We start from the raw sequence: 27543 nt of genomic DNA, 5'->3' as shown, positions 1-27543 counted from the left end.
CACATGAGTTATGATTTTTCCCATTGTTTTACCTTCAGTCTGTGTATATCTTTGCTGATGAGGTAAGTGACCTGGAGACAATGTATTGTTGGGTTTTCTTTTTAAATCCACTCTACCAATCTATGTATTTTTATTGATATGTTTAGGTCATTAACATTAATGCTGTTATTGAGATGATTTTTATTTACTGTCATTTTTATTTTTTTTTGATTTTTAATTTGAATTAGTTTCTCCTTTGACAATTATTCTAGTGTGGTTCCTTCCTTTGCTTGTCTTCACTTTTATTTTCTTATTTCTTCATGAAATATTTTATTTAGTATGTTTTATAGAGTAGGCTTTCTCCTTTGAATTCTTTTAACTTGTACTTATCATGGAAGGCTTTTATTTTATCATCAGTTGTGAAGCTTAATTTTGCTGGGTATACATTTTTTTGGCTGGCATCCATATTCTTTAAGAACTTGATATATAATGTTCTAAAATTCCCTGCTCTGAGGGTCTGGGCTGAGAAATCAGCTGAGATACAGATTGCTTTTCCTCCAAATGTGACTTGTTGATTTTCTATGGTAGTCTTTAAAATTCTATCCTTATTCCATATGTTGGGTATTTTTGTAATAATATACCTCTGTGTGGGTGTATTCTAATTTTTTTATATTTGGAGTTTTATAAGGCTCTTGCATCTGATTTTCCATTTTGTTCTTTAGACTTGGGAAATTTTCTGATATTTCTTTTTAAATTTTTTAAAATTTGTTATAATTAGTTGTACATAACAGTAGAATGCTTTTTATACATTTTGATAGATTATACTATCTACAATTACACTCCAAAAATGGAGTGTAATTTCTTATTTTTCTGATTATACATATTGTAGGATCACATCAGTCAATTCAGTCATTTATGTACATGAGGTAATAATGTCTGTTTTACTCTATCACTCTGATAAGATTTTATTGAAAATACTGTGTATTCCTTTGGTTTCTCTCTTCAAGCCTTCATCTATCTCAATAAATCTTCAATTTGATCTTTTCAGGTTATCTCATAATTTTTAGAAGTTCAGTTTATGGACTCTTAACATTTTTTTCCCATGGTCAACTTTATTTTCATGATTGTATATTTTGCCTTCATTATCTAAAATTCTGGCCTCTAAGTGGTCTAGTCTGTTGGTCATGCTTTGAATTGAATACTTAATTTGGTTCATTGATACTTTCTTTTCAAGTATTTCTGCTTGATTTTTTTTTTTAGAATCTATCTCTTTATTGAAGTCATCTTTCATTCCCTGCATTTTTTCTCTAATATCACTTCTTCAACATAATTTTCCTCACAAATTAATTTATATACATCTAAACTCCTTCTTTGTCATTTCATCTCCTATGGTGGTGATGGAGTCTCTTATTAAATTGTCTTGGTTTGTTTGGGGTGATTTGTTCCCTTGCTTTATCATGTTGTTTTTATGTGTACTCATGTAAAATTATGGATGTAAAACAGTAGTTTTTCTACTCTGTAGACTATAGTGTCCCTGAATGTTTCCAATACTTATCATTTAAGGGTAACAACAACCAATGCAAACTATACACAGCATTAAACCCAATAATTCCTGCTGTGACATTTACAATGTTGTCACAATAAAGAGAAATGATACAATGAGTTCTTGTGAACAAAGAAAACACAAACTTTGCAAAATGATTTATACTTTTGAATGTTGAACAGGGAGAGAAGAGAAGTGATGTAGGATGTGATGATTTTGAGGGAGGAGGAGAGAAGCTAGAAGCAAAAAACTAAATGAAGACTAAAAGAACAAAAGAGATTGGCTATTAGCAAAAGAAAAGGGAGAAAGAGGTTCAAGATAAACAGATGAGAGAAAACATATAAAGTAAAAGTTTAAAAATTAAAAATAAATACAAAAGTGAAAGAATAAAAATCAAAACTGAAATGTATTAATCAAACTTCCTAGTCTCCAAAAAACTGATCCATGAAAAATAAGTAGTTTCAAATAAACTGGAAATGAAAAAAGAAAAATCCAAATATGAATATGTATAAATATCTATGAAACATTAAGGTTGCAATTAAGAAAAGACATAAGGGAATAAAAAGACCTTGATGAAAAGTTAAAGAATTGTTTCCATTGGAATTCAAAATATTCTCAGCTTCCCTACTCAGCAGTTAGGTGGTGTTTTCTGGATTGTGATGCTTGCTGTACCCTCAGGGTGTAGTTGCAATTTTTAGAGACAATCCTGTAGATGGAACTGCTGGGTTCAAAGTTTGGTCATAGGTAGGGTATAGGTTCTTTCACTGGATGCCAATTTGCCTGGAGATTCTCAATAAGTGCACTTCCAGAGCTCAGCAATTGCCAGTCCATTCTGGAAGTCTGCCACCCAGGATCTCCCCTGGGGTCCACTTATGTGGTGTAAGAGCCAATTCTTAGTCCACTATGTCAGCTGCTGATTGCATATTTCATGATGTCAAGTTCAGTGTCCAAACTCAGTCTCTCCCACACCTACACTTTTAATTCCTGGCCAGACGTGAGTCTCCCAGTCAGCTTTGCAAGCAGCTAGATTAGAGAGGGAGAGTGCCAGGTGGGATTCCATGACCGGTTGTCTTCTGTGTAAACATCAAATGTTTAATTTCCTCTTTGCAGCTTGGGTTCACTCTTTCTCATGCATTTTGCTTTTGCCTGGCCTGTATTTTGGGCCAGACTCAGGTTTGCTAGGACTTGGGTCCCAAAAATATCAGTTTCCCAATGTGTGGCTTCAAAACAGTTCCTTCCTTTGTCCTCCCCATATGCCACACAAAGAAATGTGGTTGGTTTTCCACACAAGACTGCTGTGAAGTGAACCTTTCCATTTAGTCAGGCAGTGGCTTTGATCTGCAAACTCTGTATACGGACATGCCTCACTCCTCCTAAAAATGTGGGTTTCCTTGATTCCCTTATCCCTTATGCCCAGAGAGGAGGCACTCTGATTGGTGTCTCCAGCTGCAGCAGCAGCTATGGCCATAGAGGTTTCTTCCTCATTTTATCTCCTTTGATTATACAGTATTAAGTTACATAAAGCCCCACTCTTTTTTTGTTCTCCATCCTCGCTGAGAAGCTGCCTGTCTTCTTTCTTGGTTTCACACTATGGAGAAGACAGGAAAGTGACCTGCTCTATTCCACTACCTTGAAACCTCCCAGTCATCCCTAGATTTTTGAGGACTCTCAACACTGCTCTCCAGAGTGGTATGTTTGCAGTTTGCCCACCATGCACAGGTGCTCCTTTCTCCCCACAACCTCACTGGGTTTTACTCATTTCCCTGTTCTTGATCTTTACAATTCTGACCAGAGTGAGATAGAATCTTAATCTTATGTAGAATTTTCTTGATTGTTAGAGATGTTGAACATTTTTTCCTATTTTTTGCGGTGCTGGGAATTGAACTCAGGGCCTTGTGCTTGAGAGGAAAGCACTCTACCAACTGAGCTATCTCTCCAGCCTGGGTAATTTTTTTTTTGATGGGTTTTACTTCTTGTGTATTCTGGATATAAGTTCCCCATTGAAGGAATTAATGTAATTAAAAGGTATAAAAGAAATTGCCCAGATTTTCTCTAATTCTGTATGCTATCTTTTCACAGTTTTAATCATTTCCTTTGCTGTGCAGAAACTTCAGTTTGGTGTCATCCCAAATATTGATCCTTGGTTTTAGTTTTTGCACTTTGTAGGGCTTCATAAGAAAGCTGATGCCAGCACTTTTATGTTGGAGTGTTGACAGTATATTTTCTTCTAGCAGCTGAAATTATCAGATCTAATTTTTAATCTTTAATCCATTTCAATTTGAGTGTTTTAGAGAGTGAAAGACCAGGGCCTAATTTTGTTTTTCAAAAAACACCTCTCCATTTGCCCCAGCACCATTTATTATAAAGGATGTCATTTCCCTAAGATACATTTTTGGCAACTTTGTCGAATATCATATGGTTAGAGGTTTGTAGATTTTGCTCTGTGGCTTCTATTCTATTTGATTTCTCTTCATATCTATTTTGATGGCAATATCCTAATGTTTCTGCTGCTATGGTTCTGTTGTATAATTTTATATAAGGTAATTTCATATCTCCTGCTTCAATTATCTTGCTTACTATTGTGTAGCTATTCTGGATTTCTTTTTCTTCCAAGTAAATCTAAGAGTTGATTTTTCCTAACTGTATCCAGAAGATAATTTGCATTTTAACTGGGATTGCATTGGATCTGTATATTGCTTTTGGTGGTTTTGTCATTCTGACCATATTGTTTCAGCCTGTTTAAGAACATGTGATGTCTTTTCATCTTCTCAGTTCTTAAATATTCTTTTTCTTCACTGTTTTATTATTTATGTTGTAGAGTCCTGTTGCCTCCTTGGATAAATTAATACCTAAGTATTTGATTTTTTGAGGTTATTGTGAATGAGATGTTTTTCTTGATTCCTTCCTCAAATGAATCACTCTGGGGGTATAGGAAAACTACTGATTTATGGGTGTTGATTTTGTGTCCTACTTTTATTAAATTCCTTTATAAACACTAAAATCTTCAGGTGAAGCTTTTTTTTAATATTCTAGATATAGGATCATGTTTTCAGCAAACAGAGTTTGACTTCTCCTATTTGTATTCTTTTTCTTTTCTTGCCTGGTCAATCTGGTAAATGTTTTGAGGACTCTATTAAATATGAATGGTGAATGTGTAGCCTTGTCTTCTTCCTGAATTTAGTGGACATGGTTTTAGGTTTTCTTCATTTAATTTATTGGCTTTGGGCTTGTCATACATGGCCTTTAAAATGTTGAAGTAAGAAACTTTGATCCCTAACTTCTTCAGTGTTTTTAGAATTAATGGGTGGTAAATCATATCCAAGGTCTTTTCTTCATTTATGGAGATGATTGCATGACTTTTACCCCTAATTCTGTTTAAGGGATGAATCACATTTATTGATTTGGTATGTTGGTTGAACTGACCTTGCGTATATGGGATGAAACCCACTTGTTCTTGGTGCATCATTCTTTTGAATATAGTTTGCTAATATTTTAAGGATGTTTGCATTTATATTTGTCAGGGCTATTTCTTTGTCATTTTCTTCCCTTGATATGTCTTTTTGTGTTTTCATATCAGAGTTATACCAGTTTCATTCAATATATATGGGAAAGTTTCCTTTCTTTTAATTTCATGGAATAATTTGAGAAATAATGCTGTTAGTTCTTCTGTAAAGGTTTTGTAGAACTCAACTTAGAATTCATTAGGGTCTGAGCTTTCTTATTGTGGAGGATTTAAATTGCTATTTCAATTTATACTTGGTATTGTTCTGTTTAGATTTTATACATTTTTCTATTTCAATTTGGGCAGGTTATATGTGTCTAGAAATTTGTCAATGTTTTCTAGATATTGCTGTTTATTGAGAAATTTTCAACATAGATTCAGGTAAACCTCTGGATTTCAGAAGGATCTAGGGTGTAATCTCCTTTCCATCACTGATATTGTTGATTTTTTCTCTCCTTTTAGTTAGTCAACTTTGTCTTTTTTGAATAACCAACTCTTCATTACATTGATCCTGTGTATTGTTCAATTATTCTCAATTTCATTGATTTTTGCTTTGATCTTAATTATTTCCTGTCTTCTACTGATTTGGGGGTTTAGGAATCTGTCAAGTTTTTAAATGTAGGCAAGCAGTGCCATAAGTTTTTCTCTTAGAACTGTTTTTATACAATCCCAGATACATGGATACACTCAGTCTTTGGTTTCATTAGTTTCTAAGAATTCCTTAATTTCTATTCTCATTTCTTTTTTGATCAGTTCTGCAGTTAGGAGAGCATTGTTCAACCTTCCTGTATTTATGTCATTTACATTTTTTTTCTTTTCTAATAGAACACATTGAATTACATCAGATTTTGATTTGCTAAAATTTTATTTTTAGCCATGAATATGATCTACTTTGGAAACACATCCAATGTTGCTGAGAAGAGGGTGAATACAGGTCTTTGAGATTGGAATATTAGGTTGGTTATCAGTTAGGTCCACTTTATTAGAGTGTTGACTAGGCTTAAAGTTTGTTTGATATTTTGATGACCTGTCTATTGGTGACAGGTGTGTGCTGAAATCACCCAGTGTTTTGGGGTTGGGATTTAACTCACTTAACATAATATTTAGTATTTAGTATTATGTTATTATGTAGTATTTCTTTTGTGTAATTGTGTGTGTTCACATTTGTGTCATAAATATTTACTATTCTTGTAACTTTTGGTTGGATTGTTCATGTTACCATGATAAAGTGGCCTTCTTTGTCTCTTCTGATTAATTTTTGCTTGAAATTTATTTTACCAGAATTTAGAAATAGCTACTCCTGCCTGTTTTCTTTGACCATATGCCTGGAAAAAAAAAAAAAAAAATATATATATATATATATATATATATATATATATATATATATCCATCCTTTTACCTTCAACCTGGGATTGTTTTTGCCTATAAACTGAGTCTTTTCTTAGCATCATAGAGTTGTATTCTGGTTTTGACACATTCTACTAATCTGTGTCTTTTAATTGAGAAATTAAGACCATTAACATTTATTGTTAGTGTAGATATGTGTTTGTTGTTTCCTGTCATAATTTTTGTTATATTTTATCCTGGTTTGATTCTCATTTGGTGGATTATTCTTCTGTTTAACTTCCTTTGTTCTTGGTCATTGGGAATTGTTTTTTAGTTTCTCTGTGTGTAGTATATCTTTGAGTATCCTTTGTCATGCTGACTTGGTCCCATGAATTCTTCTTTTTTCTTCTTTTTTACTACAAAAATATTTCACTTGTATTTAGTCTTCATAAATTCTTGTCATTGAATGTTTTTATTCCCCCTCAAATGTTATACTGTGTTTTGCTGTATGTAGTAACCTTTACTGACAGTTGTTTTCTTTTAGAACTTGGAATATCTCATGCCAGGACTTCTTGATATTTAGGATCTTAACTGATAAATCAGAAGTGAGACTTATTGAGTTGTCTATAATATGCGACCCAATGTTTCTCTCTTGTGGCTTTCAGTATTCTTTCCTTTTAGTATATGCTAGGCCTTTTGATTATGATATTTCTCAGCAAGCTTCTCTCTTTACTGTAAACCCCCTCTTTGGGGTCCTGTAAGTCTTCTTTCTGTGGATGTCTATCTCATTTATCCTATGGGAAAAGTTTTCTGCAACTACCTCTTTGAAAATATCATTTAGACTTTTATCTGGTATCTTCATATTGTCTTTATCTCAATGATTCTCAGGTTTGGTCTCTTAAAGTTGTCCCTGATTTCTTGCATGTCATGATCATGTTCTACAGGTTTTCCCTGAAGTACCTTTTGTGTCCTCAAAAACACACAGTATATCTTCAATGCTGGAAGCCCTGTCTTCAAGGAATGAGTTTCTATTTTCTTTGCAATCTAATCTGTTAGTGATGTTTTCAAGTGAATTGTTAACTTTATTGATCATGACTTTCATTTCCAGGAGTTCTGTTTGGTTTCTTTTCACTATTTGTATTTCTTTATTAAAGTGGTCTTTCATCTCCTGTAATTTCTCTCTTAATTCCTCCCTTATATTTTCTTCTAGTTCTTTGATCATTTTGATAATAAGGTTTATTAAAACACTCTTTCCCTGGGTTTTAGTCCACCTCATCAGTTGATTCTTTTTTGGGGGATTGTGAATTTGGAGAGATTATATTTGTATGTTTTCTCATGTTTTCAGAGATCTTGGTCTTGTGTAACAATTATGGTGGATTCCTCATCTTTTTCCACATATCCTTTTATGTGTAATTCTTTGTTTTTTCTGGGACATCTCTGTTTTTAATATGAGTAGATGCCAAGGAGTTGGCCCCAATTTCCTCTCTTTTTTTCCTCCTTTGGTTATTTTTAATGGTTTGGGTGTTTTGTCTCCTCCCTTTATTGAGTTGAAGTAATGTCAGGGCATGTTTAGTTCAGCAGCAGATTCTCTCCACCTGTGAACTCTTGGTGTCATTATGGGTTCCCAGCACATCATGGAATAGTTATTACTGCTGCAGACATACCATAGAGTTTAAATAAATTCCCAGATCCTACACTGATGTCTTAAACATTAGTTGGTACCAATAAAGTAGAACAGTGAATTTAATAATTGTTAAAAGTAAAACCAATAACCATGAAGTAGCTGTGGCTTTAAAGCCAATAGCAGGTGTCAACCATATCACCAATAACAGTAAGGATTATAGTAGCATTAATGGTGGGGGCAGGTGTTACAATGTAAAAATACAGTTAATTAGGGAAAAAGAATGTGTCTTACAAAGTTTGTTAATATTTATAAGCAAGTGAACAGAGAGAACACAGAAGATACGTGGTAGGTAATGATCATAAAAAGGTGGGAAATATAGAAGAAACAAGGTTTTGGGCAAGAGGGAAACAGAACAGTAGAATTTGTTTGTTACTAGAAGATAAGAGAGAATGAGAGGACTGGGATTGATGCTCAGTGGTGGAGAACTTGCCTAGCACATATGAGGCACTGGGCTTGTTCCTCAGCACCAAATAATAATAAATTAAATAAAGATATTATGTCCATCTACAACTAAATTTATTAAAAAGAATGAGTTTGAAAAATAATAAAAATAATACAAAATAAACCATGATATACAATCCAAAAAGCTGATCCCTCACAAGAAATGCTAAAAGCAAATAATTATGTTAAGTTATTTATATATGAGAGAAAAAGAGACAAATATGTGTATTTATGTATGTTCCTGAACCAATCAGCACAGGTGGAACTCAGAGGCACCCACAAACATGAACAGAATTAAAAAAAAAAGACAAAACAAAAAGGTTAAAATATCCAAAATCTTAAGAGACAAAGGAAGAAAACTTCTCCACTGAGGTGTTCAAATATCTGACTAGAATGGGTGGTCCTTGTCTATTTCCAATAGTATTTCTTTTCAGAAAGAATACATAATGCACAGTTTTGTAAAAGTTCTCTAACAGTGAACCAAGGTACCTTTCTGATAAGACTTGGTATTTCTGGAAAAGTAGATATTCTTTGGAATGTAGATTGATAAACCCTAGTATAGAATTGAAAACTTGGCTTATTAATTAAATAAAATACTTAAATCATTTACTAATATGTTTTAGAGTATAGGACTATTGAGAAAAAAGATGCAGTCTGTGTTCTCAAGAAATGACTAGAGTTTATGCTACAACTCTAGGCAGAGTAGCAGCATTGCAAAGAGAAGGATCAGCACATATGGAAGTGCAGTGGGATGAGAAGGAAGAAATCACCCTTAATTTACTTATATTCTTATGTTCAGACAGCATTTTGTAAGAGTTTTAGTTCAGTTGTGGAATTTTGCAAATTTACTGTTTTTTTTTTTTTTCCAGAATGACCATACATCACTTTTAGTTACCATAAAGTATAAAAAAGAGCTGATGGTAGAGACTTTAATTCAGAGGAAAGCAAATATACATGCTGTTGAACTGAAGGGAAGATACAGTACTTTATTCATTTATAAAACCTTAGTGGTATAGTAACAAAAAACCAGAAATGATTATTTTAATAGGAAGAACAATGTTAATAAAATTATTTAGAATAGAGTGGTATATATAAACAAATCAGAGTTAGGGTAGAAAATCAATTATTCAAGCTGAACAATATAAATAAGTGCAAATATGATTCAAAAGTAGTGGCAGATGTTTGCTATTTGGTTTTGGGTCACATGATATTTTGTCAGCTAAAGAGTTTTCCTATGAGTTTTGTAAAGTATGGACATTTACTTTACATTTTGATTCAATATTAAAAATTTTAAAAGTTTCAGTTGTATTTTTAACTTATACTTTTGATATATTGTTCTTTTTGAAATGATGTATTGAGCATAAATGAGCATTTAAAATTATTTTGTCAGTTGTTTGTTCTAAATTGCTTTCCTTTTAGAATATTGATGTTACATTATTCCTAAGTGATTATTAATTTCAATTGTCAGAAGCTGTCAATTTTTTAACATATTTTGATGCTTTTGTTTTTATTTGAAAGGGGCAGGGAGAAGAAAATATTTTTAATGGGATAAATGTTTTCTTTAATAAAGAGAAGATATAGACAGTCAGTAAAGAGGGAAAAAAAGCCTTAGATTCATGCACAACTAGTTTCTTTCCTAGTTTTTTGTAGTGCATCACCTTGAAAACAATACTTATGACTAAATATAAATATATTTCCTGATCACTAGTAGTAGTAGTAGTAGTAGTAGTAGTAGTAGTAGTAGCAGCAGCCTGGAAATAACCTGTTTTTTTAATCTTTACCTTTGAGTTTCAATACATTACATCACACTAGGAAAGAAATGGAGTTTTCTTTATTGAAATCTTTACCATTTTCTGATAAATGACTTAATCATAGTTACTGTTCATTAAAGGATTTTAATGTTGTAACTTATCCTTCATTGGGAAAAGAAGTTTCTTTTTTTTTTTCCTTTTAGACTTTGAGGTGATTTACAAAACTGAACATTTGCTCTCCCAAGATGTTTATATCTATTAGTTTGTGTAAAGTTAGATGTTGAATTGGAAAAATATCACAAATTAGCTGTTCAAATAACTCTATTAAAATACTTAAGGTTGAAGTTATCTCTCTTATTGTAGAACAACATTCATGTTTGCTCTGGAACATGAATCAGAACACATGGGTGAGCTGCTTCTCCAGAATGGTATTGATGTTTCTGCAGCAGATAAATGTGGATAGATGGCATTAGCTTATGCTGCTGCTAGTGGTCATAGTGGGTAAGTGTTTATATTAAATACTAATCAACCTTGATCAGAGGCTCAAAATAATAACAGCTATTGCATTTTACACATGAGGTGAAAGTTCATGGTACAGCTATGTATGAAACAATAGTGCGTTAGAGTAGTTCATCAGCCAGCAGTCCTGCAAGGGTCTAGATGACAAGTGGTGATGAATGTGAGTTTTCTCCAAGGTTCCTTTCTTCCCTCTCCTCTCCTTTTCTTCCCTCATCTCCTTATACATGCTAATGAATTGCTGTACCATGGAAATGCATCACTAGCCAGTATCTTAGGGTTTCAGAGATTTTATTATCCTCATTCCCAGCATTATCTCTGTCATTACAAGTGTAATTCCTGACATGGGGTATAAACTGTGTCATACTTTGATTTTCCTAAATAACTATTTGGGTCTTGCAGTGCCCAGTTGAGCAGAAAATCTTTATACTCTCCCCTGAAAATTAGCTTTTCCACCATCCTTTAATTTCTTGAGGACATGAGGATTTTCTTAAAGTCAAAGTAGAGGGAAGAGGACTTTTAAACAACTTTTGATTCTTTCAAGTCTGTTGCTGCTCTGTTGCTCTGCAGTCTGGTGATGATTACCTTTTAATACAAAATGCCCTTATTGATTCCAGTCCCTGAGTATTCATGGCAATACATGCTTAGACTTAAAAGTTACAATATTATTTTATATTAGGGTTCAACCCCTATTTTTTGAAGAAGCCCTTAATCTTAAGACAAATTAAATGCGGAAGAAGAAACAACTATTGTTTATAGGGACATGGACATGACATTTCCTGAGTTTCAGCTATTATTTAATATACTTACTTTATTGCCCTCAATGCATGATCATTACATCTTACTTTCTTCTTCCTTAATATAAGCTTATGGGGGCAGTGGCATGTGTGTGTTCACCCCAGCTATTTGGGAGGCTGAGGCATGAGAATTGCTTGAGCTGAGAATTCCAAATCAGCCTGTGCATCATTGTGAAATCCCATTTCAAACACAAAAGAAAATAGATTTACAAATAATTGTCAAGTTAGCAAAATGTCTGGGCTTACAAATTTGAACTGTATATTATAAAGTCTGATATTATATCTATGTAGTCTAAAACATTTTTATGTATTGAATATGGTTTTTATTTTTCATATTAATATTGGAATTCTAATTTTATTAATTTTTCATACATAGGCATAGGGAATTAATTCTTCAATATACAAAAGAATAACCTAAAAATTCTGAAAATATCAACCCAGGCAAGATTTCTGAAAGTGAATTTTTCTTGGTGTTCATGGCTAATATCAAAAAATAAGAGTATGCTGGGTGCAGTGTCAGCAATCATGTAATCTTGGTAGCTCAGGAGACTGCGGCAGGAGGATTGCAAGTTTAAAGTCTCAGCAACTTATTGAGGCCCTAAGGAACTCAGCAAGACACTACCTCAAAAATTAAAAAAAGGACTGGGATATCTTTCAATGGTTCAGCTCCCCTGGGTTCAATTACTAGTGTGAAAATAAATACGAATAAGAATGTTCTGATGGCAAAGGAGCAGTTAATATATTTATATGTTATTTAAGCAACTAATTGTAGGAAATTTATAATCTAAAATGATATTGTCTAAAGAAATTTTATGTTAATTTAATTTTGATCCCTGAAATCTTACATTTTTTGTATAAATAAGAAAAGTATTTCCAAATTATTATGTTGTGTTTCCATTATCTGGAGCTGTTGTGTGTCATAAAAACATAAGAATATTCTCCAAAAATTGTTTCTTCTGCAGCTAGTCCAGAAAAATTATACTATTTGACACTTTCTTTGTACTCCTGAATCTGCTAATATTGTTTTCTGTCCATCTTGCAACTTTTATTTAAAATTACAGTCATGGGACCAACTGTTTACTTTTAGGTATCAAATTTTGGATAAATTCTATGTTTCTTCCTTGCACTTGAAAAATATAAACTATGGGACATAGGAATTCTTAATTCATTAACTGCCTATCAGAAATAAAATTAGTATCTATTATAGAAAAGTCAACATATAGGGACCCAGAGGAATACTCTGTAACAAAGAATCATAGTCATACACATTAAATATTTCACATTTTCTATTGTTGGTTAAATAAACATTTTATTCTCCTTTAATAGTGGATGGGAATTCTGCAGATGACAATTTAAACAGGTAGGATTTTATAGATGCTAAAGATAGTATGTTAACAGATTAGAGAATGTAGATAAAAGGAATAAAGATTTTTTGAGTGTTTTGTTCTGGGACAGGCAATTGTTCCTACAACTTGTTTATTAAAGTCATCATGGTGACTTTGAAAGTGCCTGTGCTATTGTAACCTGTTATTTACTAATTAAGCAGCTATCATTAATAGAAGTTGACTCTTTGTCCCATGTTCCCATAATTAATAAGTGCCAGGCCTGCAGTTAGACTGTAAGCTTGCCTGGCTGACAACTCCATTGTATTCCTCCACTGAATAGGTTGATGTCAGTGCAGAACTAGAATCAAGATGCAGGTCTATATCATCAATTCAGAAAGGCAGCTTTCTGCATAGAACCAGCTCCATGACCCAGAGCCAGAGGTGAGCTCCGGCCCGCAGGTGGCTTCAGGGACCAGGACAGGGAAGCCAGGGACTTCCCCAAGGAGCCCGGCTCCCTCCAGTGGGAGGCGCCTTTCAAGGCTAGCTTCTCGGAGCAGACTTCCCAGTGAGAACCTTTCTACACAGAGCCAGCCACAGGTCCCAGAGCGAGTGGAGAGCTCCAAACCACAGACAGCCTCTGGGACCAGGGCAGGGCAGCCAGAGACTTCTCCAGGGGGCCCTGCCCCTCCGGCCACAGGCTCTTTCCACGGGGCAATCCAAGATGGCACACTAGAGGGTGACTGCATCTCCAGTTGCTCCAGAACCCAGGATTCAAGAAGGGGAGGCATTGAGAGACTTGGGCTAAAATAGAGCCAGGGGGTGAGTCTCCCCCACCCTGTGAAGCTCAGCCTGGGCTGCAGGCCCAGAGAGGGATGGCTTATCACAGCAGGGCAGGGCAGCTAGAGTCTTCCCCAGGTAGCCTGGCTCACTCCGGTGGTGGGCTCCTCCCACAAGGCCAGCTTCTCAGAGCAGGCCACCCAGTGAGAGCCTTTTTGCACAGAACCAGCTCCAAGTTCCGGAACCAGAGACAAGCTACAGCCCGCAGGTAACTTCAGGGACCAGGACAGGGCAGCCAGGGACTTCCCCAACAACCCTGCTCCCTCCAGCGGGAGGCAACTTTCAAGGCTAGCTTCTCGGAGCAGACCACCCAGTGAGAGCCTTTCAGCACAGAGCCAGCTCAAAGCCCTGGAACCAGTAGCAGGCTAGGGACAATTTTCTTTGGAAGCACTGCATTATCAAGCTCCTCCAAGATTTCTGGCTACTGAAGGCTGGGAGGTGATACACGGGAAATCTACAGGGACAGTATAAGCCAATAGAGGAAATCGGCAGTATCTCAGACTCCCGCTGACATCTGACCAATATGAGAAAACAAGGGGAGAAAATGTCCCAAACAAATCTAGATACTATATCCATAAAACCCAATGACAGCACAGTAAAAGAAATGTCAGAAAGGGAGTTCAGAATTTACATAATTAAAACAATCAGGGAAGAAAACGAGGAGATGAAAGAGCAAATGCAGGCATTGAAGGAGGAGATGAAAGAGGAAATACAGGCATTAAATGATCGCAACAAACAACAGGTAAAAAAGCAAATATGGGAAGCAAAAGATCATTTCAATAAAGAGTTAGAGATAATGAAAAAAAAAAAACACAAACAGAAATCCTTGAAATGAAGGAAACAATAAACCAAGTTAAAAACTCCCTAGAAAGCATAACAAATAGGATAGAACACCTGGAAGACAGAACCTCAGACATTGAAGAAAAACTATTTAATCTTGAAAACAAAGTTGACCAAACAGAGAAAATGGTAAGAAATCATGAACAGAATCTACAAGAATTATGGGATATCATGAAAAGGACAAATTTAAGAATTATTGGAATTGAGGAACAATTGGGATTAGAGAAACAAACCAAAGGAATGAACAATCTATTCAATGAAATAATATCAGAAAATTTCCCAAATCTGAAGAATGAAATCGAAAACCAAGTACAAGAGGCTTATAGGATTCCAAATATACAAATTTACAACAGACCCACACCAAGGCACACTATTATGAAAATATTTGACATAAAGATTCAGACAGACTTTTAAAGGCAGCGAGAGAAAAGAATCAAATTACATTTAGGGGGAAACCAACAAGAATATCAGCAGATTTTTCAATCCAGACCCTAAAATCTAGAAGGGCCTATAACAACATTTACCAAGCCCTGAAAGAAAATGGATACCAACCAAGAATCTCATACACAGCAAAATTTACTTTCAGATTTGATGAAGAAATAAGATCCTTCCATGTTAAACAAAAGCTAAAGGAATTTACAAAAAGAAAGCCAGCATTACAGAACATTCTCAGAAAAATATTCCATGAGGAAGAGATAAAAACAATAATGCAAATCAGCAATGGGAGGAACTAGCCTAAAGGAATAGCCAAATAAAGGAGAACCAAATCATGTCAAAAAACAAAAATGAGTCAAATGACTGGGAATACAAATCATATCACAATAATAACCCTGAAAGTTAATGACCTGAACTCAACAATCAGAAGACATAGACTGGCAGTTGGATCAAAACAACAAAATCCAACAATATGCTGCCTGCAAGAGACTCATCTCATAGAAAGAGATACCCATAGACTAAATGTGAAAGGATGGGAAAAAACATACCATGTATAAGGACACAGCAAAAAAGCTGGAGTATCCATCCTCATTTCAGATAATATGAACTTCAAGCCAAAACTAGTCAGAAGGGATAAAGAAGGACATTACATACTGCTTAAGGGAAGCATAAATCAGCAAGACATAACAATCATGAATATCTATGCCCCAAACATTGGCTCATCCATATACATCAAAAAAATCCTTCTCAATTTCAGTAATCAAATAGACCACAACACAGTAATATTAGGCGATTTTAACACAACTCTCTCACCACTGGACAGATCTTCCAAACACAAATTGAATAAAGAAACCATAGATCTCAATAACACAATCAACAAGTTAGACTTAACCGACATATATAGAATATAACATCCAACAAAGAACGAATACACTGTCTTCTCAGCAGCACATGGATCCTTCTCTAAAATAGAGCATATTTTATGCCACAAAGCTATGTTAGCAAATACAAGAAGATAGAGATACTACCTTGTACTCTATCAGATCATAATGGATTGAAATTAGGCATAAATGACAGAATAAAAAAACAGAAACTTCTCCATTACCTGGAGATTAAATAATACACTATTATCTGATGAATGGATAACAGAAGACATCAGGAGGGAAATTAAAGAAAATTCTTAGAAGTAAATGAGAACAAAGACACATCATATCAAAATCTCTGGGACACTATGAAAGCTGTACTTAGAGGAAGATTTAATTCATGGGGTGCATTCAACAAAAGAAGTAGAAATCAACAAATAAATGACTTAACACTACAGCTCAAGGACCTAGAAAAAGAAGAGCAGACCAACACCAAAAGTAGTAGAAGACAGGAAATAGTGTAAAATCAGAGCCGAAATCAATGAAATTGAAACAAAAGAAACAATTGGAAAAATTAACAAAATAAATAGTTGGTTCTTTGAAAAAATAAACAAAATTGATAAACCCTTAGTGACAATAACAAAGAGAAAGAGGGAGAAAACTCAAATTACTAAAATTCACAATCAACAAGGAAATATTACAACAGACATGAGTGAAATACAAAACAAAATTAGAAACTATTTTGAAAATCTATACTCCAACAAATCAGAAAACCTCGAAGACATCAACAAGTTTCTAGAGACATATGAATTACCTAAACTGAACGAGGAGGTCATACACAACTTAAATAAATAAATTTCAAGCAATGAAATAGAAGTGGTCATCAAAAGCCTACCAACAAAGAAAAGTCCGGGACCAGATGGGTTCTCAGCCAAGTTCTACAAAACCTTTAAAGAAGAGCTCATTCCAATACTCCTCAAAGTATTCCATGAAATAGAAGAGGAGGGAACCCTCCCAAACTCATTCTATGAAGCCAATATCACCCTGATACCTAAATCAGACAGAGACACATTGAAAAAAGAAGATTTCAGACCAATACCCTTAATGAACATCGACGCAAAAATTCTCAAAAAATTTTAGCAAATCGCATACAAAAATATATTAAAAAGATAGTGCACCATGATCAAGTGGGTTTTATCCCAGGGATGCAAGGTTGGTTCAACATCCGGAAATCAATAAATGTCATTCACCATATCAACAGACTTAAAGTTAAGAATCACATGATTATTTTGATAGATGCAGAAAAAGCATTTGATAAAATACATCATCCCTTCATGCTCAAAACACTATAAAAAATTGGGGTAGTGGGAACATTCCTTAACATTGTAAAGGCCATCTACACTAAGCCTATGGCCAATATCATTCTAAATGTTGAAAAACTGAAAGCATTCTCCCTAAAAACTGGAACAAGGCAGGGATGCCTTCTTTCACCACTTCTATTCAACATGGTCCTTGAAACTCTAGCCAGAGCGATTAGACAAACCAAAGAAATTAAAGGGATATGAATTGGAGAAGAAAAACTTAAATTATCGCTGTTCACTGATGACATGATTATATATTTAGAGGAACCTGGAAATTCCACCAGAAAACTTTTAGAACTCATAAGTGAATTTAGTAAAGTAGCAGGTTACAAGATCAATGCTCATAAATCCAATGCATTTTTATACATAAGTGATGAATCTTCAGAAAGAGAAATTAGGAAAACTACCCCATTCACAATAGCTTCGAAAAAAATAAAATACTTGGGAATCAATCTCACAAAAGAAGTGAAAGACCTCTACAATGAGAACTACAGAACACTAAAGAAAGAAATTAAGGAAAACCTTAGAAGATGGAAAGATCTCCCGTGTTCTTGGATAGGCAGAATTAATATTGTCAAAATGGCCATACTACCTAAAGTGCTATACAGATTCAATGCAATTCCAAATAAAATCCCAATGATGTACCTTACAGAAATAGAGCAAGCAATTATGAAATTCATCTGGAAGAATAAAAAACCCAGAATAGCTAAAGCAATCCTCAGTAGAAAGAGCAAAGCAGGGGGTATCACAATACCAGATCTGCAACTCTATTTCAAAGCAATAGTAACAAAAACGGCATGGTATTGGTACCAAAGTAGACAGGTAGGTCAATGGTAGAGAATAGAGGACATGGACACATACCCAAATAAATACAATTTTCTCATACTAGACAAAGGAGCCAAAAATATACAATGGAGAAGATAGTCTCTTCAACAAATGGTGCTGGAAGAATTGGAAGTCCATATGCAATGGAAAGAAATTAAACCCCTATCTCTCACCCTGCACAAAGCTCGACTCAAAATGGATCAAGGACCTCAGAATCAGACCAGAGACCCTGCATCTTATAGAAGAAAAAGTAGGTCCAAATCTTCAATTTGTTGGCTTAGGATCAGACTTCCTCAACAGGACTCCCATAGCACAAGAAATAAAAGCAAGAATCAACAACTGGGATAGATTCAAATTAAAAAGCTTTCTCTCAGCAAAGGAAACTATCAGCAATGCAAAGAGAGAGCCTACAGAGTGGGAGAATATCTTTGCCACTCGTACTTCAGGTAGAGCGCTAATTTCCAGAATCTATAAAGAACTCAAAAAACTCTTCACCAAGTATACAAATGATCCAATCAACAAATGGGCTAAGGAAATGAACAGACACTTCACAGAAGAAGGATGTACAAGCAGTCAACAGATATATGAAAAATGTACAACATCTCTAGTAATAAGAGAAATGCAAATCAAAACTACCCTAAGATTCCATCTCACCCCAATTAGAATGGCAATTATCAAGAACACAAGCAACAATAGGTGTTGGCAAGGATGTGGGGAAAATGGTATACTCATACATTGCTGGTGGGGCTGCAAATTAGTGCAGCCACTCTGGAAACAGTATGGAGATTCCTCAGAAAGCTTGGAATGGAACTACCATTTGACCCAGCTATCCCACTCCTTGGCCTATACCCAAAGGACTTAAAATCAGCATACCACAGAGATACAGCCACATCAATGTTCATTGCTGCTCAAATCACCATAGCCAGATTATGGAACCAACCTAGATGCTCTTAAGTTGATGAATGGATAAAGAAACTGTGGCATATATATACAATGGAATATTACTCCACCATGAAGAATGATAAAATTATGGCATTTGCATGCAAATTGATGAAATTGGAGAATATCATGCTAAGTGAGATAAGCCAATCTCAAAAAACTAAAGGAGGAATGATCTCACTGAGAAGCGGATGAGGACATATAATGGGGGGTGGGAGGTGTTAGCGTTAGGGTTAGGGTTTGGTTTAGGGTTTGGGATAAGGAGGGTTTTAAGAATGGAGGAAGGAAGGACTGTATAGAGGTAAAAGAGGGTGGGAGGGGTAGGGGGAGGGGAAAAACTAACAGAATGATTCAAACATTACCCTATGTAAATTTGTGATTACACAAATGGTATTCCTTGACTCCTAGTACAAATAGAGAAACAACATGTATCCCATTTGTTTACAATTAAAAAAAAGAAAAAGAAAAAAATTCAGAAAGGTCAATCAGTTGTATGTTAATTCTGATTCATTATTTATCTGAGTAGCCTGCTTAAAGAGTTTTAGGAAAAGTCTCACAGAGCTGTGGTCACATATTTTCTTCATAAACAAGATCAGGCTAGTTCTGTAGAGGAATTATTTCACTTGAAGTCAAAAATACCTTTGTGTAGACTATGTTATATTAGATATATTAACCCTCTGTATAGAGATATCTCTACTTCATGATTTTCCAGTTTGGTTTCCTTCAATACACTACCCCCATAAAATTCTGGTTTTATAAAGCTGTTTTATAAATCAAGAGTTACATTTCCCTTCAGGCTACTATTCATTATTAGTTTTAAAGAATTTTTTTCTTTATAATATTTTTTTCTTTTTCTCTGATTAAAATCTTTTCTTGAATTTTTATTTTTACTTTCTGTTGTGCTCTCTTGCTGATTCTTTTTTATTCTATCAAATGAATATTCTTTTTTTCTGTTGACTGAATCAAAAGCTCAGAAAATTTCAGAATTTTAAGAAATTTTAGCAGCTAATCAATGTACCCACTCATCCTTCAATATGTTTTTGACATGCTGGCCAAATGTTGGTCATGATGGTGAATTTGAACTTATAGATATTAAAGGGACTTTTCTGAGTATTGAAAGGGATAGCAATGAGATTTGAACTGAGGATCCTGAATTCTAAACTCAGTGTTTTTCTTGATTATCGATGTGTAGTGAATGTGCTTACAACAGACATCACAGTTTAGGAGTGACTGTGGAAAGCAACTGAAGTAAGAATGGGATTACTAAGTGAGCCTAGCAGTAGAGTATCAGAGTGAAACTAACCAAGGGAAGGGCAAGACTGAGGTAGGAACATCACTGCATTGGTTAGAAATAAGGGTTATATAAAATAGACCAAAACCTTGGGGTTTATGACCAGTTATATTAACACAAAACAGATATTCAGGACATAGAATATGGGATGCTCTCTAGAAAGGCATATTAAAATAGAATTTGAAGGATGTTCTTGTTTGTTAAATTGGAATACATGACAAAATTCAAGTTCTGTTGAAAGATACTAAAATAATGTGAGACACTAGGAAAAGTTTCCAGAGTTTACAGAGATGTGAGAGTGGCTTAGAGACTATAACACTGGGGACTAGAATCTGTTGAATACATCGATCTACAGCCTCCAGCAGGTGTCCATTCTCCTCCACTTCTTTTCCCAATTCACTGATGTCCTTCCCATGTTTATGTGTGGTAGATCATGGTAGATCATGGAGATAACTGATGGGCAAGTCATCCAAGAGCTTCAGTTCAGTAGTTGGTAATGTGTTTATGCTAAAGCCTGTGATTGAGACCCCATTTAGCTTATTTTCCAGAATCTGAAACAAAAGCAGAAAGAGCTCTGACTCTTGGTCCTTTGAGTGTAACCTTGTGTCAGGAATCTGCATCTTCACAGGATGTAGATTTAAAAGATGGAGAGTTCCACTGAGTCTTGCAAATGAGAGACTAGGGAGTTGGATCTCAGAAGAAGAATGATATTTCAATAATATTTAGGGATACACAGGCACAATTACCAGTATTCTGCTTTTATAGCAATCTTTCCTCTTGAGTATCTGAATGCCTGTAAACATAAGTACTTGCTAGTTTATGTGGATCTGAATAAAGTGAGACCTACACAGGTAAAAGGGTATCTTATGATTTACAATATTTCAGTGTGCCTGACAATAGTATTCCCAATAACAACATATACTTAAACTTTCAGTGTTTAAATTTTTTTAAGGTTTCATGAAACTTATTATACTGTTTGTTAGTAAAGGGAAGAAAGAGGTTTATTTATTTATCTATTTTGATGGGTCCTGGGGATTGAACTCAGGTGCACTCAACCACTGAGCCACATCACCAGTCTTATTTTATATTTTATTTAGAGACAAGGTCTCCCTGAGTTGCTTAGGACTTAGCTTGTGCTGAGTTATTTTTGTTTTTGTTTTTGTTTTTCCTTTCTGTTTTTGTACTAGGACCTAATCCCAGGGATGCTTAACCACTGAGACTTATCTCAAGCTCCTTTTGTTTTGTGTTCTGTTTTGAGACAGGGTGTTGTAAAGTTGTAGAGGGCCTCACTAATTTGCTGAGGCTTGCTTTGAACTTAAAATGCTCCTGCCTCAATCTACCAACTTGCTGGGATTACAGTCATACATCACCACACCCTGCAAAATGGGGTATTTTCTGTAGGTGATATCCATTCTGAAGAACCAGTACCACAATTTTCAAGCTAGCTTACTTAGTCTTTGATCCATGGATAACAAAGAGAGAGGGCAGTCTGCATCTTGCTACCTTGCCTTGGGTTATCAAAGGTCTGTTCCACTTCAGATAAAAAGAAAATATTATGATAGCTATTAATTAGATTTCAAGCTCAGCCTTCTAGACAGGCAGTATCTGAGAATAAACTGTTCTCAAGTTCTGCCAATATAGTGGCTGTGAGTCTGAAATGGAATGAAGAGTGTGTTCATTGAAGGGACTGGATTGTGGCTGAGTGTAGAGCACTTGCCTGTATGTGAGACACTGATTTAGATTCTCAGCACCACACATAGATAAATAAATAAATTAAAGATCCACAACAAAACGGTTATGTTCATTGACTATTTCATAGTTTGAAAAAGTTGAGGCAGAGTTTTATAAAATAGCTTATATTGTAATCAAATCAATCAAGAAATAGCATTTCATATAGGTGAATACAAATTTTTACCAGAGTTTATTGAGAAAAACTTACCTACATACTTTATTATACATTTTTGCTCTAAAGTCATCCCACTGAAACTGATCCTGATGGTGCCTGTCTTACATTGGATGAGCACTACTGTCAATCTCATTTAAAGGTAAAGTGATCTTTTGTGCAATTAATTTTCTTGCTCTTAATATTGAGTTTTGAGTTGTTAATACTTGAAACTTAGCAATGGTTTTCCTGAAATATTTCTTGCAAATTCACCCAGAAAAAAAAAAAACATTTTAAAAGAATTACATTGATATCTTTTAACATGTATAAATGCCAGTGTTACATTGAGTATTTTAGTGTAGGGGGACTGGAGAAACTGGGCTAGAAAATACATATGACAATAAAACTGTATTAGGAATGAATTTCTCATTTAAGAAGAAATAGAAAATTTGGTCAAGGATTTTTTGTTAGGTTTACATTAGTGTGAAATTTATATCATACTTACATAATTTTTAACATTCATTCTCAAGTTATTTTTTGTAGAATCATGGAATTTTCCTCATGCCTTTAATTTTAAATAAGTAAAGCATATTGCTTGCAGTTTTTTTTTTTTTTTTAATTGGACCCTTTATATTTTACTAGCATTTGTTTCTAGGAGAACTTTTTCATTATTTCTATTCTTGGCCCCATTTTAACACTAAAATAATGTTAGAAATTATGGAAACATAGAAATTTAGAATATGTATATTAATTTATGGATTAGGGGCTACAGTTGTAACTCAATAGTACAGCACTTGCCTAGTCTGTGTGAGGTACTGGGTTCAATCTTCACCATCACATATGTAAATAAGTAAAGGTATTAAAATATAATAAAGTTATAAAATACTTGCATTTAAAAGGGATTTCACCATCTTTTCTGGCTCGTTCCACTAATAGTATATTTAGAACTCTTCATTTAATTGAAGATAGATGTCTTATGCAAAATAATAACCAGGTCTAGAAGCAGAGACTCCCAATAACCATATGATGATGCTACTTTCATAAATTTTAGTATCATAGTGTCTAAAGGTATCCAAGCCCTTATGTCACATTCTGAGATCCCAAATTTTCAAAGTTATTTGCTTAGTTATGTAACTATTCACTTTAGAGCTTTTGATTTTTAATGAGATTTTCAAAGTTAATAAATACATTTGCATATTTTGTGGAGCAGCTACAATAAGGTTTCAAATGTAAAAAACTTCTTAATTTTTTGAAAATAAATAATTTTGTAGAAAAATATTGCTATATAATGACTGTTCTAAATAATATGCATGAAATGACTATCAATTAATTCTACTGAATTCTAAATATCATGCTTTAAGTTTGTATTCACTTTTGATGTCTGGGATATATAAATTCAGGTGAGTTATCTTGAATCAGTGCCATAAAAAGAGTCAAACAATTTAGAGAAATGTCATAAATATGAAAGTAGGAACCATAATATCCTCCAAGCATCCTCTAATAATGAAGCATATATTTGGACTTAAGATGAAAATTTGCATTTTTTTCAAATTATTTACTCCAAGACTCAGTATTTCCCTTGCAGAAAACATCTCTCCAGTGTCTGTTCTTTAAGCCATCTCTGTCACCATTCTTTGGTTGTTTAGTAAATCTTTTCATTTAGTAACTGTGTGGTTTTCATTCATTGCCCCCACAAGATTGTGGCATTCTTCTTCTCTTTCTTGGAAGGATGAACATTTATATTTACATTTATTGTTAGCTATTTGACACACATGATGGACAGAGCATACACTCTTTGTGATTCAGACTGATTTTATTTATAAGGTACTCTTAAAGCTCAGATCTCATGCTTTCACCTCATGAATTAATTTGTGCCAATATAAGTCACAAAAGCTCATTCAAAATATCACATTTAAATTTCTAACCTTTTTAAAAGCAGTGTAAACTACAGATGCCTATAATTTATCCTAGGTGATTTGGATTAATAAAATAGTTTTAAGAATGTCAATTTTTGTGCAATTATCTTGGCGGTAAGGGGAGTAATATTTCAGATTTTTCTCTTATCTCTAATCATTCTCACCCCCATGAGAAGACATAGCTTGGTAAGTTGAAGAATTAAAGTTTGATTTTATACTGGCATGACTCTGAAATGTGTTCTCTTTCTCTTGTATCCTGCAGTAAAGGAAACTATTATGATAATTTTTCATATTTGGTGCATTTACACCTAATATTTTTTCCTTTTAGAATGTCCCTGAGAAGAAGGAGAATCACATCAAGTTTCTAATGAATCGAGGAGAGAGGGTAAACTCTTTAAAGAATACCTATTGCTGAGCTGCTCATTGATTTGAAATTATGGAGTTTTTTCATATACTCTCTACTTTGTTTTTATTATTAGAGAAGCAAATACTGACACTAGGGAACCAGAAAACAGAACATTACCTGACAACTGTAATGCTGATTGTAAAAAGAAAAAGGTAGTTGAAACCAATCTTGTACAATGTCACAGCATAAAGAAAAATCCATGCTTTCTCTTCATATTAGTTAGCCCAAAGGTAAAACAAAAAACAAACAAATATTTTCTCAATTCTTTTTATATATCATCTATCATATGCACATAATGATGCCAAACAACCTAGATATAAGTTTAAGGCCTCAGAGTCCTAATAACAAGGATAGCAACAGTTGTGGTTTATGTATAGAATCAACATTTGTAGAATATGGTGGGAGTAGTCAATTCTGTGGTAAGTCATCATATAACAAAAGAATCAGAATGCAAGCCAAAAGCATGACTTGATTAATATAAGTTGAAAGAATTCATTTATGAAGGGAAAGTTATACTTGACCTGTGGTATGTTATGGTAAATTCCTCCTCGTTCTAATTCCTCAGGGCTTTGTAATGAAGGGCCATTGAACATTGTCAAAGACTTTTCCTGCAGCTATTGAAATTAGCTTATGATTTTGCCTTTGATTCTTTATCTGGTGTATTAATTTTATTAGTTTTCATATATTAAACCATTCTTGCATTCCTTGAATAAAACCAGCTGGCTCACAGTGTATGGTGTGTGTGTGTGTGACCCCAGAGACTTAACCAAGGTGTACTCTACAACTTGCCACACCTCCAGCTCATTTTTTTGTTCACTTTGAACCCAGGTGTCTAAATTGCCCAGGTTGACTGAAACTACAAATCAGCTGCACAACCTCCTGAATTTCTGGGAATGCAAAAATACACCACTTTGTCCAGCAGTATTTGTTGTTTTTAATGGGATGTTGAATACATTTTGCAAGTATTTTATAAAGATTTTTAGACTACAACCCTCAAGCATATTGGCCTGACTTTTTTTTCCTTGTTGTGTCCTTATTTTCCTTTTCAATCAGGGTAATACACACTTTGTAGAATTACTTTGGATGTGTCTTTCCTTCTCTCTTACATATAATGGTGGGGCATTGGTATCAGTTCTTCTTTGAATATCTGATAAAATTCAGCCCTGTGTTCACCTCTGGTCCTGGAGGCTTTTTATTACTGCTTCAATATAATTGCCTGTTATTAAGTTGGAGTTTTGCATTCCTTTGATTTATATTTTGAGTTGTTTAGATTCATATGTACTGCTTCATACATATATTCTAGGCTTTCCATTTTTTACCATGTCAATCTTCATAATGTTTTTCTAGATATTCCTATTTATCGAATAAGCTTTTCCAGATAATTCCCAGTAGTGGTCTGGATTTCAGTGATGTCTGTTTTAATATTTCTTTTTTGGTTTCTAGGTTTATGTATTTGTTTCTTCTTTCTCTTTCCTTTCATTACCTTGGTTAAGGGTTTATAAATTTTGATTCCCTTTTCAAAAATAAACTCTGTTCCTTTATTACTTTGTAGATTTTCTTTATTTTCTATTTTCTATCTTAAACTCTGATAAGTAGTATTTCTCTTATTCTACTTGTTCAAATTGATTTATTTTTTTTCTAATACCTTGGGTTGCAACATTAGGTTTTTCATTTGAAATCTCTCAGATTTTTAACTGTTGAGAGTCATTTTTATGAAGTTTCCTCTTACAACTGCTTTTGCTAGATCAGGGGAGAGAGATGGGAAGGGAAAAGAAAGGGACTACTATGCAAATTTACGTATATGTCATAAAGAATCCACTATTATGTATAAATATGCTTCAATAAAAGAAAATTAAACACTAAAAAAATAACTGTTTTTATTGTATTCCATAGATTCTGGGATGCTGTATCTCTATTATCATTTTGTTCTGATGTTTTTAAAAATTTATCCCAACTTCATCAGTAATCCATTGAACAAGGAAATGTATGGTTCATTCTCCAAGTGTTCATACAGTTTTTGTAGATTTTTATTATGGTTTAATTATTTTTCTTAGTTCATTATTGTACATAAGATCAGGGTTAATTTTGACATGATTATAAAGCATGGAATAAAACTTTTTCCAAATAAGTACCCAATACTTTTCCATTCCCTTTCATCCTCTCTCCTGATATTACCTTCCTCTATTCCACAGATCATTCTTCTGTTTGTTTATAGTTGTCTTAATTTGTGCTTTATGTATATGTATAAAGGTCAAAGTCACAGTGGTATTCTCACATTTGTACACAGGAAACGTTGTTCAGATTCATTCCACCATTGCTCTATTTGCTTTTCCTCCTCTCTCCACCCTTAATTCATTTCCTCTACTCATCTATTCTCTCTTTTATTTTTCATAAAATTCCCCATTTTTACCCTTTATTTTTGTCTAGTTTCTTCAAATGACAGAAAACATTCTTCAAATGATGGAAACATTTTACTTTCTAAGTCTCTGTCTATTTTACTTAGCATGATATATTTTCCTGTTTTATTCATTTACTAGCAAATGCCATGATTTCATTCTCATTTATGACTTGGTAAAACTTCATTATAGGGTGGGATGGTAGCTTGGTTATAGAGCACTTGCCTGTCACATGTGAGGAACTGGGTTTGATCCTCAGCACCACATTAAAAAAACCAAAATAATGATACTGTGTTCATCTACAAATAAAAATATTTTTAAAAAATTATTTATACACATATATATTTTCCTTCATATACATATATGTATATGTGTGTGTGTATATATACTTTTTGTTTATTAATCTGCTGATTGGTACCTAGACTGGTTACATTGCCTGGCTTATTGAATTGTGCAACTATATATATTATGTTTCTACCAATATATTATATGCTTATTTTAGATCTTTTGAATATATATCAGTAACTGAGATAGCTGGATCATACAGTGGTCCCATTACTATTGTTTTGAAATTTCTCTATAATGCTTTCCAGGGTGATGGTTCTAATTTGCAGTTCCATCAACAACAGATAAATGAGCCTTTTCCTTGCATCCCTGTTAACATTTATTAACATTTGACATTCTAACT

This window comes from Sciurus carolinensis, unplaced genomic scaffold, assembly GCF_902686445.1.
Source record: "Sciurus carolinensis unplaced genomic scaffold, mSciCar1.2, whole genome shotgun sequence".
NCBI lineage: Eukaryota > Metazoa > Chordata > Mammalia > Rodentia > Sciuridae > Sciurus > Sciurus carolinensis.
Note: the sequence above shows the minus strand (reverse complement) of the source record.